The sequence below is a fragment of the Phacochoerus africanus genome, chromosome 6 (genome assembly GCF_016906955.1).
Source record: "Phacochoerus africanus isolate WHEZ1 chromosome 6, ROS_Pafr_v1, whole genome shotgun sequence".
NCBI lineage: Eukaryota > Metazoa > Chordata > Mammalia > Artiodactyla > Suidae > Phacochoerus > Phacochoerus africanus.
The window spans coordinates 2,692,842-2,705,016 of NC_062549.1; the positions used below are offsets into that span (position 1 = coordinate 2,692,842).

At 47.0% G+C, this 12,175-nt stretch overlaps 1 protein-coding gene across 7 annotated transcripts in view; it reads left to right on the forward strand.

The window, feature by feature from the left end:
- Nucleotides 1-12,175, forward strand: part of PTK2 (protein tyrosine kinase 2) — a 238,606-nt gene that overhangs the window by 20,978 nt on the left and 205,453 nt on the right. Inside the window, exons 2-3 of one of the 7 annotated variants that reach the window (XM_047783163.1) lie at nucleotides 515-721; nucleotides 9,499-9,581. The exons of 5 other annotated variants lie outside the window; for them this stretch is intronic. The gene's annotated coding sequence lies outside the window, so the exon portion shown is untranslated. The remainder of the gene's footprint in view (nucleotides 1-514; nucleotides 722-9,498; nucleotides 9,582-12,175) is intronic. One more of the 7 variants, XM_047783164.1, reaches the window with a different exon arrangement.

Below are 12,175 nucleotides of genomic sequence, written 5' to 3' on the forward strand. Positions count from 1 at the left end.
CAAGAGTTTCTACACATTATTCGTTGAGAGAATCCACGTTATAACTGATTATAACTTTTTTATGGTGCAGGTCCACTAGTGAGAAGAATGGATTCTCTTTTGGGAGAGGATGGGGAGTTCAGATTTAGTGCTAGGTGTTCATCGCTTAGTTCTGAGCTGCAGGAGGCTTCTCGTATTTCATCTTTGAAAATGCCCTCGTGTGGGTGGATACTCTCAGGTCCTGATGCAGTGCGGGAGCGTATCATCTTAATTGAGCACATGCATCGCTTGGAAGGCATTATGGAATTCTCTTAGATTCTTCTTGATATTCGCCTTTCAGCACGTCATTGTGTTGCGGCTTAATCACTTGAATTGATGGTTGGGGGGGTGAAATGGATTTTGAAATATGTAAATCTGCATTGCACTTGCATCAAGTTTTAAAAAATGCTGGTGGAACTGTAGCTGAAACTCAGAAAATACATCTGCTGCGAGTTTGTGTGCGAATGGAAATCTCACTTCTCATTTTAACTTGCAGATAACATGGGGAGTGTGTGAGGAAGCGTGGTGTCACTGGCGAGTCAAAGGCTGGCTGTCATTGAAACGACTTTGCTGCAGTAGAAGTCCTGCTGTAAGCACTGTTGTGCCTTATGATTTTAGGTTGACTTCGTCAAGAAAGGTTACCACGTCTTCAGCAAACGCTAACCTCGCTGAACGCGGTGTTTGATGATAGTGATCCTTGAAGGTGGGTTTTCTTCAGGAAAATTTCAGTCGTGGCTCTGAGGTCGAGGAGTCATGACAAAACCTGCCCCCCCCCCCCGCCCCCCCCGTGAAGCTACTGTGCGGGAGGACAGGTCGGGACAGTTTGGTGACCTTTGCTGTCAACACTTCTGGTTCACACATGTGGTGGATTCAAATGCTTTCGACAGAGTACCTGCTGGCAAATAATACACATCCATGTTTAAATGCATTAAACAGCTTACATTTTCATAACCTTTGTAAATCTGTCCCGCTAACCCTTTTTCTGCTCCCCATGTATTTTTACCGTCATCATTTGTATTCCATTTCAGGTTGTACTAAATCAGTGTTTTCTCCAGTTCTTTGAAAATATTCTCACCTGTAATTCCACATAGGCTATTCTTGGAAGCCAGTTCCTCAGTACCACTGACTCTGAATAAACAGCTGAGCCGGGTGGGTAACATTTGTTGGTCTATCAGTAGCCAAAGGAAACCACCCTAAATGGTTTGCCTTGTTCTTTAATTGATTTTTTTTTTTTTTTGGTCTTTTTGCCTTTTCTAGGGCCACTCCCGCGGCACATGGAGGTTCCCAGGCTAGGGGTGTAATTGGAGCCGTAGCTGCCAGCCTACACCACAGCCACAGCCATGCTGGATCCGAGCCCGCGTCTGCGACCTACACCACAGCTCACGGCAACGCTGGATCCTTAACCCACTGAGCAAGACCAGGGATCGAACCCGAAACCTCATGGTTTCTAGTCAGGTTCGTTAACCACTGCGCCATGACGGGAACTCCTCTTTACTTGATTTTTGATGTTTCTGATGTCCTCAACTCTTTGAGCAAGTGTTCTTGGTGAAATGCTGATCGTTTTAAACAGGTTTGTTTTTTCTCAACACATTTCTTTGGCCGAGCAGACATGGCTTAATCAGCTCCTTGTTATCCGTGTAAACTGAGGGGCCGTCTGTGATTTGGAGCCGAGCAGAGGGTCACATTGAGACTGAGTTGTCTGCTGTGCTGAGACTGGGCTCCAGGCTGACCAGTGCAGACGCAGGCAGACCTGTGCTCAGTAGCTGCTGCAGTTGTGTGGGGAGTGGTGATGGGGCTCAAGTCATCGTGGTGCAGCTGGGGATGCCAAGGTGCAGTTTCTAGGCACGTTTTGCAGGAAAAGCTGACAAGACCGGGTAGGGAGTGTGGGAGGAAGAGTCAAGGATGACATGCATTGTTTTTGGCCTCAGCAGTTGGAAGGAGGGGTTCTCATAAAGAGACAGAGAGATGGTGTCATGGTTTGTGGGGGAAGATCCGTGCTGGCGCTTTGAGAGGTCTGTTGGGCATTTTATTCACTTCTCTAAGGGGGCTAGAAGCGGGTCTCAGAGCACAGGTGGTCCATCAGGGTTTGCTCAGAAAACAGCAGCCACTCTAGACATTTTTTAAATATAGGAGTTATAGTCCATCACTGCTGTTGGAGGGGCTGGCAAGGTGGAAGGTCAAGGAGGCAGCTGTTACAGCGAGTGCCTCCCTGGAGCTGGAATCAACAGTGATCTCCACGGCTGAAGCCACTGCTGTCGATCTCAGGGGTTGAGGCAGGTGGCTCCTGGTGTCTACGGAGCCATGGGATTTCTCAGTGGAAGCCACTCTAGGTCTTGGCTGCTGAAGCTGATGAATTCTCTTTTCCTCCCCATGTGTCTGCCTGCAACTGTGCTTGTGCCCCCAGTTGCCTCCAGAATATTTTGTCTTTCATCTCACCAGTCTTGCGCGAATGCCTCTCCTTAATTACCTCCTACCTGGGTTGGAGCAGAAAGGGATTTGGGGAAATGTGGTTCTGGCCTCTCCTCTGGGATGCATGTGAGAAGGTATAAGGTGGTGGCTGTGATGCAGAGCTGTCAGCGGTCGGTCCAGCCCAGCAGCCAGGCAACTGGTCTGAACTAGAGAAACACATTTTAAGTAGTTAGTGTGGAGACAGCCTTTGAAGTGAGCTGGCCTGTGTGTGTGTGTGTCGGCGGGGTTGGGGGGGGGGTAAGCATATCTAAGAGGAGAAGGGACAGAGCCTCGAGGGTCTCCAGAGTTGCCTTGGGTAGTGAGGAGGGCGAAGCCCCTGTGAGCTTGAGAAGCTGGCATCCTGGAAGCCAGGAGGAGGGCAGTGGGAGTGGTCAGCTCTTGTTAGTTGCTGCTCAGAGGTCAGGTGAGGCCGGAGTCCTGACCACTGGATTGAGCAGTTTGGAGATTTTGGTGATCTGGGATAGAGAAGTTTCTATGGAGTGGTGGGGGCCAAAGCCAATAGGTTTAAGAGATTAAAAAGATTGTGTGATGTTGAGTATATTGGGTGTATGCTTGTTTATAGGGTTATTTGTGTAATAGCTGCTTTAAAGGGTTTCTGGGTTTCATTGCAGTATTGACTTACCTTGATTTTCTTTTCCTTTGGGAATCAGAGCTTCCCTGTTCTAACTGTGCTGAATGAGTCTGGGGTGGTGTGTCCTCCACATTTAGGATGTTATGTTAGGGACTCTCTGTCCTATTTAAATCTGCTAATGTGGTGGTTGGAGTACCGGTCTCTGTTCCTAATCCACCTGCAGTTATAATGTTTACTTTTCGTTAAATAGCTTTTGCAGTTGTTCTGTCCAGGTTGCCGTCTCCTGGAGAGACAGGGCGGAGTGTGCTTTACTCTTCCTTACCCAGACCTGGGCCTTTCACTTGGCAAACTGCTTCCATTGCACAAGAAATGAATGGTCTCTGGTTTCAGCTGGGCCATTAGTGTCCAAACGACTGTCCCTTGATGGGTCAGCACCTCCCAGGAGGTGCTGCTTCTAATTATGTTTTGAATTTGGTTCATAGAGCCTGCTTTTGGTGTCTCTCTCAGGTAGGCAAAATTAGCCTTATATGTGCCATGATAGCCATTAGTTCTCCTGAGCATGATTGAAGGGTTGCCTTGTCTTGAATATATTAACTGTGCCTACTCATTGATTTGAGTAGAATCGTGTTACTCCAATACCTTTAAGCCTTTTGCACAGTAGAATTTTCTGTGGGTGTTATTTGCAGTGCAGAGCAGAGCAGCGGTTAAGAGCATGGACTTTGGCAGATTTTACTCTGAATCTCAGACCTGATCCTTGTTCCCTGTGTGATGGTGACCAGGTTACTTAGGCTCTGTTTCCTCATCTAAGTGACGATTACCATGATTTTTTAATAAATGTGATATAACGTAGTTCTTAGTACATGGCCAGTCAAGAAATAAAAACTTGCTTTTTAGGGCCAGAATCAACCTGTGTTCAGCAAATACAATTCCTAACAATGTAGCTATTTGTGTGTGTGTGTAAATCTGAAAGCTAATCTTTATCATTCCCCTGGTTTAGTTAGTTGATCATTTTGTCTAAGAACTGGAAAATAGTTTATATTTGTCATTTACTCTGAGACATAACAGGCAGTCTGTTGTTAGTGTTGGCATGTGGAGCGGGGATTGAACCTGTGCCACAGCTGTCACTCCAGCCACAGCAGTGACAATGCCGGATCCGTAACCTGCTGAGCCACCAGGGAACTCCAGTGTTGTTGTTGTTAATAATGGTTTTTCAGAATTTAGTAACCTTCCTGCTTCTTTTTCTTTCTTTCTTTCTTTTTTTTAATGTGTTCACTTAGTCAGTAGTTTAGTGTCAGGTGGATGGCAGACCTGGTACTAAGTCCTGGCACTGAGATGCCTGAGACTCAGCATCCCCACCTAGGAGCAGCTCCCAGTCTAGGATTAGAATTATTTTTGCCTAGAAAATTACTTTGAAGCATAAAGAAGCTTTTGTTTTCCCAGATGGTTTTCATAATCATATTCACATTCTTTATATATTTTTGGTTTTTCAGAAAGTATAGTTTTTTTGAGAACACAGGTTGCATCTTGCCTAAGTACAGAAACTGTTGGTAGACTGAGCTTAGAGGAAGAGCAGTCTATGTGAAGAGGTTGTATATTTCAGACATTGGAGACCTTCACAATTAAATTGTTATAGGATTGTGGGTTAAAAAATAGTGGCTTGGGCTTCGTTAAGAAGTTATCAAACAAATTATTTTTTCAGGGGCTCAGTCTACATGCGTAATGCAAGACAGATTATCTTATAATTTGTCAGTATGTCATATTGAATGTCAGCTTTAGGAAATGCTTGCTTTGGAAAGCCCGGGTCATATTCATGTTTTAGCAATAATGTTATCTGGTTAATTTGCGGACCCAGAATAGCGTCATGATTTTAAGATTTTAAGAGTGTTGATAAGCTGGTGTGTGAGGCCCTGATCTCTCTCTGGCTTGCTGTGCGACCTTGAAAAATTCCTTAATTTCTAGAAGGTGTAGCTTTCTTATATGTGGGATGGGAACAGTGATAGTGAGCAGTTAGGGCTGCGAGGACTAAGGAGCTGGTACTTATTAAGCTTGCGGGCGAGAGTCTGCCCCTTGTGTGATGATTGGGGTTTCACAGATGGGTGTTAGGAAGCAGCCACGCTGGATCGTGCGTTGAAATGGGCACACTGTCAGCAAGGCGATGGAAGGAAATCTTTTACATGCTAATGAAACACAGGTTTAGAGTGTGTGGCTGGTGGGCAGTTTGAGTTTGCATGTTAGAAAGGGAAAGAGGTTGAGAGTCGCCTGATTGTTTATTTACATCGATCTTAAAACCCACCGTTCATGCCAGAAAGGTAGAGAATATACACGTTACAAATATCTTCAGGGACCTGACAGTGTATTTCACTGTGTAATGAGACAAGTTTAGTTTGTCTTCATCTGTCTGGAGCAAGAGATTTTATTTAAGCATTTTAATTATACAGTTGGGGAATATCTAGTTTTCTTCTCTGTTTGAACTAGTTCAAATTTTTATGCTTACATTTTATCAATTTTGCAGTTAAAATGCATAGCTTCATATTCTTAATAAAGATAGAATGGGCTGTTGGATAAGTAGCAGTGCTGGAACACAGCGTGTGCTAAGTTGCCCACTGCTAACATGGCAGGCAAGCCGGCCTTCTGATGATGAGCTGGGATGTTGTAACTCACTTGAATTCTCCTTTTTTTTTTTTTTTCTCAGGGCTGCACCCACGGCTTATGGAAGTTCCCAGGCTAGAGGCCTAATCGGAGCTGTGCTGCTAGCCTACACCACAGCCACAGCAACTCAGGATCCAAGCTGCATCTGCGACTACACCATAGCTCACGGCAACCCAGATCCTCAACCCACTGATCGAGGCCAGGGATCAACCCAGAGTCCTCATGGATACTAGTCTTATTCGTTTCCCCTTTGCCACAACGGGAACTCCCAAATTCTTAAACTACAAAATAAAACTACAGAGTGCTTATAAGGCACTCAAAAGCCAGTGTGTCCACTCATTTATTTGTTCATTGTCGTTCATGCATCAGGCACATGTTTATTGATTATGCGCTCTGTGTTTGGTACAGTGTCTACTCCTGGCACACCGTGATGAACACAAACCAGACCTGGGGAGTACCTGGGCTGTTGTGCCTTTCACAGCAAGGAGAAGAAAGCCAGTTGCAAGAGACTTGCTTTCCGATTTATACTCCTAATGGGAAAGAGGCAAAAAAAGAAAAAGGGAAAAAGCAGAGGGCCTCCAGAGAGCACACGTTACTTACCGACTGCGACTAAAGGGAGTTTTTCTGACCTTCAGTTTGGGTTTATTTAACATTGCTGTGTAACCTCTTTATCTGGCCTGTAGGTCCTGAGGCTGTAGTTATCCCGAGAATCTTGCTGTTTGAGTGGAGGGAGAGACTGACAGGTCAAGTCAGATTTAACCAGATCCGCTCTAGCGTGTTGAATTGGAAGCCACATCACAAGGGTCCCTGGTTCACTGATGTGCATTCCAGTGCCCAGTACCATCCAGAGGTCCCTCTGCCGAGTGACAGAATGACAGGCAGAGTGCAGGAGAGGGGCGGGACTCCTACCAGCTGGCATGTGGTTCAGCCAGGATCCAGGTGGAGGGGCCGGCCAATGGCATAGAGATGTGAGGGAGGGCATGGGTTGTTCAGAAACTGGAGGTAGTTTAATTTTGCTGGCGTGTGGGCTTCGTAGGAGGCGGTGTTGAAAGATGTTAAGACTCTGGGGAGTTAGGCTGGGCTCATCAGTGAGGCCCTGACAGGTCACAACGTGCGGGAAACCAGAGTCCCTACCGCCAGTCGACACTTGGCGTATCGCACAGTGCCTGCCTGTCAGAAGGCATCAGCAGGTCTCAGGGCCCGTGTCCGTTAGTGATAGCTGGACGATTGACATTCCGTAAGCCACTGGTGAACTCTCGATCTTTTGGGGAGATGGGGAAGTAGGACAAATACTTGTCTTCTCAGGAGTAAAAATAGCTTGAACTCTTAAGGGGCAAGCAAAGCCTGTGTACCCTTGACTTCTAGTTCCCTGGAAGAATGCCAGGCATGTAGCATCGACACTTAGTACGGGAAAAAGTGTGGCAAGAGCCCTGCTTTTGTGAGCTCTATTCTAGCAGTCATTATACTCGGTCCTAAAGGTGACGGGTGAGAAGAGGCCCTTCCCATCTGAGGGCGGACGGGTTCAGATCGGACCAGAGAGGCCTGCGGGGCAGCGGGGAGGGAATTCATCTCCTTGGACCCCTCAGTCCCCCACACTCTTCGTTCTTTTTATACCTGCTGCTTATTTCCCATACATCCCCTGGCTTTGTAGCACCCGTTGCACAGGGTGCGACACGTGGACTCATTTCTTCTTCGCGCTCTCTTTCTGGGATGGTTTCCTGGAGCTCTGTGCTCTCTTCATTCCTGAGCCGGCTGCCCCTTACGCCTTGTCGTGTGGGCCGTTGCTTGGCTCCCATCCTTTGGCTCCTCTCCAGAGTTGGGTTTCGTGTTTGTGGAGCCTCTTGCCTCTGTCTTTCCGGGCTGATGTCTCTGTTTGGTGGAGCACACCATCCTGGGGTTGGTTGCTCTAGAAGGACGGTCCATGGTTTGGGGCAGGCTGGAGCCGACTTCCGCAGACGCCTGTCTTGCACCGTGCTGCTCCGACGGTCCCCTCCTGACACACAGCTCCCATCCTGGAAGACACCCTCATCCCTTCGCTGAGGCTTGTGTTTTCCCATGACCTCCCCCTATTTTGTTATAGGTCGGATGCTTTAGAGGTAGAAGGTCTGAGGGTGAGTGCAGTTGAGAACAGGTTTGGTGGTGTGACTGGTTCGAGTTCCATGCTGGCATCGTCCTGTTCCATTGCACCAGGGCTCCATATTGCTGGTCTTCAGTTGAGAAGTTTATTTTAATGCCTTATTCTTTGTATGTAACTTCCCCCCTCCCATCTTTGTAAGCGTGTAGGAACTTTAAAATATGTCCAAGTCTTTTGAAATGTCATGATGTGTGGGTCTGTGTTCATCTGCTGTTCTGTGTATTCAGTGGGGCCCTTCATTCTAGCAGTTTTATTCCTTAGTTCTGGGGAAATGTTTTGGAGTCACCGTGCTGAAGATTTTCTCCTTTCTGTTTTCTTCTTTCTTTCTGGAAGTCTTGCTACCCACAGCCTGGCTCTCCGAGACAAGTTCTGTGGTTTTCTCCACTTCGACTCCAGGGTGCTTTTCTTCCTTGCTCCCTCCCTCCCTTTCTTTTTTATTCTACTTTCTGGGAGACGTCTTCAGTTTGACTTAACCATTTTCTTGAGCTTTTTTTGTTTCTATTTTCAGGTTCTTTAATATCCAAGAGCTCTTTTTTTGCGTTTTTTTTTTAAAAGAGCATTCTATTTTTGTTTATTGATTGTAGCGTCTTCTTATCTCTAGGTTTTTGATAATTGGTGTAGTTTTTCTTTCCTTCCTTGCTTCCCCCCCCCCCACCTCTCCTTCTGTCTGACATGGGAGGGGCCTTTTGATTTTTACATCAGGATATTCTGGGTGGGCCATTTGTTGGGGAATCCCCAGTGTTGATATCTTTGGGTCTTTCTTCTTGGGCTGATCAGATTCCCCAAGAAGATTCTGCAGTTTCTTTTCTGTAGAATTCTGACCACAGGATTCTGGGAGCCGGGTGGGTGGGGAGCCGGGGAATTCACCGTTTAGTTGTGTACAGTGGTTAAGTCGGCTGGGCAGGGGGACTTTGGTCCAGAGACGCTCTGCCTTTGCCAGGGAATGACTGTCCAGTCTCCTGTCGGAGACGGGCCGCACTTGGACGCCTGCACCCTAAACAGCCTCACCTGCACCTCTGCGTGTGGGTCTCCGCCTTTCTTGCCCCCAGGCTGTGTGCACTGATGCGGCCAGTTCTGAGCCAGCCAGGACACTGCCGTGTAGATGGAATCGGGCTTCGCTTTTTCCACTGCTGGCTCGGGATCCGGCTTTCTTGGCCTGCCGCGTCCTTTACTGTGCTTCCGGTCTTTCGTAGTTTCTCCGTATGCCAAGTTTTTTCCTATTGTTTTGGTCTTTCTCTTCTACGTGAGAAGGATTTCTCACAGCTTCCAGAATTCTCTTCCTTTTTCTACTTTCAGTTCTGCCTGAGCTATGTTTTGTTTTTTAAATTTTTCGTGTTTCTTTAGTACAATCTTAGTACAATCGTATACTAAACTTAGTGTAATTTAAAGAATGAAATAGATGTATATATTGTAGGTGGTCTTACCCTGAGCTTATTAGCTGTCTTTGTGCTGTATTAATTTATGCTTCTTGATAGGTAGTAACAGTCTTTAGTTTTTCACATGGGATGTCGGTTTAAAGAAGGGGACTTGATATCCTATTACCCCTCATTCCAGGTCTGGCACAGCATGCGTGGTGGATAACGAAGCTGATTGTGAGGGGGGGACCTGTACAGTTTTGGAAAGGTGTTTTTCATATGCGTGTGGTCTTTCCTCCCAGGTTCTCCTTGACTGCTATGGGAAGACGAGGGAGAAACTAGCATCCTTTGACTTCCTTACAGAGTTATGCTGGACCTCTGAACTGTGAGTCTCCTTGTCTCCCACACTTGTGTCTTGGTGTTTTGTTTTGTTTTGATTTTTCTTTTAGCTGTCTTAGGGTTTCTTTGACATGCAGTGGAAATAAACAGAAGAGAAGTGACTTTGGCAGAGTAGGTGAGAGTAGTGCCGTAGTGTGTAGGTGCTCTGGGTGTATTTTTGCTGAGGTAGACAGTATAATAATAATAGTGGTTAACAGTAACAGTAAGAACAGCACCTGCTTTGGCACAGTGCTCGCTCCCTTCCCGACAGCTGCTCATTGGGTCCCGGCAGTAACCCTGTGAGTGAGGGCTCTCCTCTCCCTCTTTCACGTTTGCATAACCAGATACAGAGAGGTGAAGGGCCACCAGGCTCAGTCAGTGCAAAGCTGGGATTTAGACTCTGCCTTGTGTTCTTTAGTCTGGTACCTGATTCTCACAGGCTCTGGATCCAGGTGGCGGCTTAGCTACTTACTAACTCTTTACTAACTACCGAAACCTAACTTTCTCATCCAACAAAGGGTGTTACCATAGCCCCTGCCAGGGTGGTGAGAGATGCTCAGTGCTCACAAATGTTAGCAGTTATCACTTGGCGGGATTTTTCCCATTTTAATGAGAGGAAAAACTGAGCTCCAGAGAATTTGAGTTCTTTGTATATTTGTTAATTTGTAACTTTGGAACTTGTCCCGTGCTCCAGAGCCGGGAAGTCTTTCCCACTTTGTCGGCTCTTTCTGGTAAGTCTGGTGGTAAATGGAGGGCAGGTGGTAGGAAGCAGAGTGATAAAGCTCCCTGGGTATTGCCACTGGCGGGCATTGTGTTCACCAGTGCCTTCTGTCGGTGAAAGCGTCTTGAACTTGAACTTCATGGATTCAGTTCATGACAGTTTACAACTATGTGGAATTTCCCTCTGGCCAGTGTCCTTGTGAATGTGTTTTCATTGCCTTCGGAGGGTCAGCTCATTTTCTTCCTTTGTTCTTTTTCTCCCCCAAGTCGCCTTCTATTCCTACAGAGGCTTGGTATTAGGGACGGGAAATTATGTCATGCAGTTTCAATTTCCTAGCAAGGCCGGAAGCCCTCCTCCTGTTTTTCCAATTCCCCCTGCTTTTTGTTGGCTGCGAGCAGAGCCCGCTCTGTGTGGCTGTGCTGGGCGGGATTATGTCGTGAGGTCACAGCCCAGCTACTCCCACCCCTGTTTCACTCCCTCCTGGTCCAGATTATGTTTCTCCCTCTAACTGTAACATTTATTTGGATGCTGCACTGTTTCTGAGAATCTTTGAGGGCAAAGGTTTTATTTCACCTCGATCCATAGATGATTTTCACTAAATGCTGAATGAAGAAATAAAGAGGCAGAATATCAAGTATAGCACCATTAGTTCTTAGATGTCTCATCTTGGTACAGCACAGACAGTGACACGAGGGGCAATATTGAGTGAAGTTACACAGCATCTTTCTTCTTGAGAGAGTGTGCGGTGGGAGGCAGGACTGACAGGAGGTGGTGAGATGACAGGCCAGTCCTGAAGAGCCAGGAGCCTCTTTACTGGCTTGGGGGAACTTTTAGCACCAGGACATAATCTGTTGCTTCTGGTTTGCCCCCGCCCCCCCCTGTATTTGAAAATGTTTAAAAGCAGGAGAAGAACCAGTGTTCCTATAATCGTTTCCCCCAGCTCCAGACGAATGGTCAGACCACAGGAGTAAGTCTGGCTTCCCCCAGAGTGGACCCGGTTCTGTGATGCCGAGAGCCAGGCCCTGGGGCTACCTGAGTGCCCTCCTGAGCCCCTGCAGGATGGGTCTGCTGCTGAAGCTGCTTTGCCAAAGTTGGTTCTTGGTTTTAGGGTGTTGCCTTATAAGGTAGAAATTTGGGGTGGAGCTGTTTTACAACTGCAATTCTAGGAACATGAAGGAAAAGTTTTGGGGGTGTTGAGTTACTGGAATATGTATGGAGCTCATTTTCAGGGTTAATGGGTTGTGGGAAAGTGGTAGGCACAAAGGAAGACTGCCTTGAGGTCCTTCTGAAAACCCCCATTTTGTGAATGAAGACATCTTTCAAGCATCAGGGCAGCTGAGTACAACTGAGATAGATTGGGCGCTGAGGTCCTGGGGCTGTTTACTCAGAAAAGAAAATTTCTTTTTTCGTGCCTAGAATTCCAGACACAGTCCGAGGTGTAGAAACTTTCCATTGGAACAGGGTGGGCCTGGCTCATGTTCTCAAGCCGTGCAGATTTTCTCTAGGGCGCAGAGAACACCTTCATGTCAGCTGGTTACTGCCCCCGGGGTGCTTCCTGGCTGTTGTGATGCCCACAGTGAACCCCGGGGGAGGAGCTTGTGCGGCCTGGTGTTCAGGAGATCAGGGAGGAAGTGTTCACGGCAGAGACAGCGTCCAGAGGCAGGAAAGCTTGGTGTTTGGGCATCTTTGAGTGTGCTTTAGTTAGAGCGGTGATTGCAAACTGGGGAAAGTGTTTACAAGTGAAGCTAGAGGGTGGTCTGGCCAGGAGTAGGTGCTTTATCCTGAGGGCAGTGGGGAAGGACTAAAGGGTGGATTTTTATTAATACAGTTAAAAATCAAGATAGATGTGTTACCTGAGATGGGATGAAAATCAGGGATTT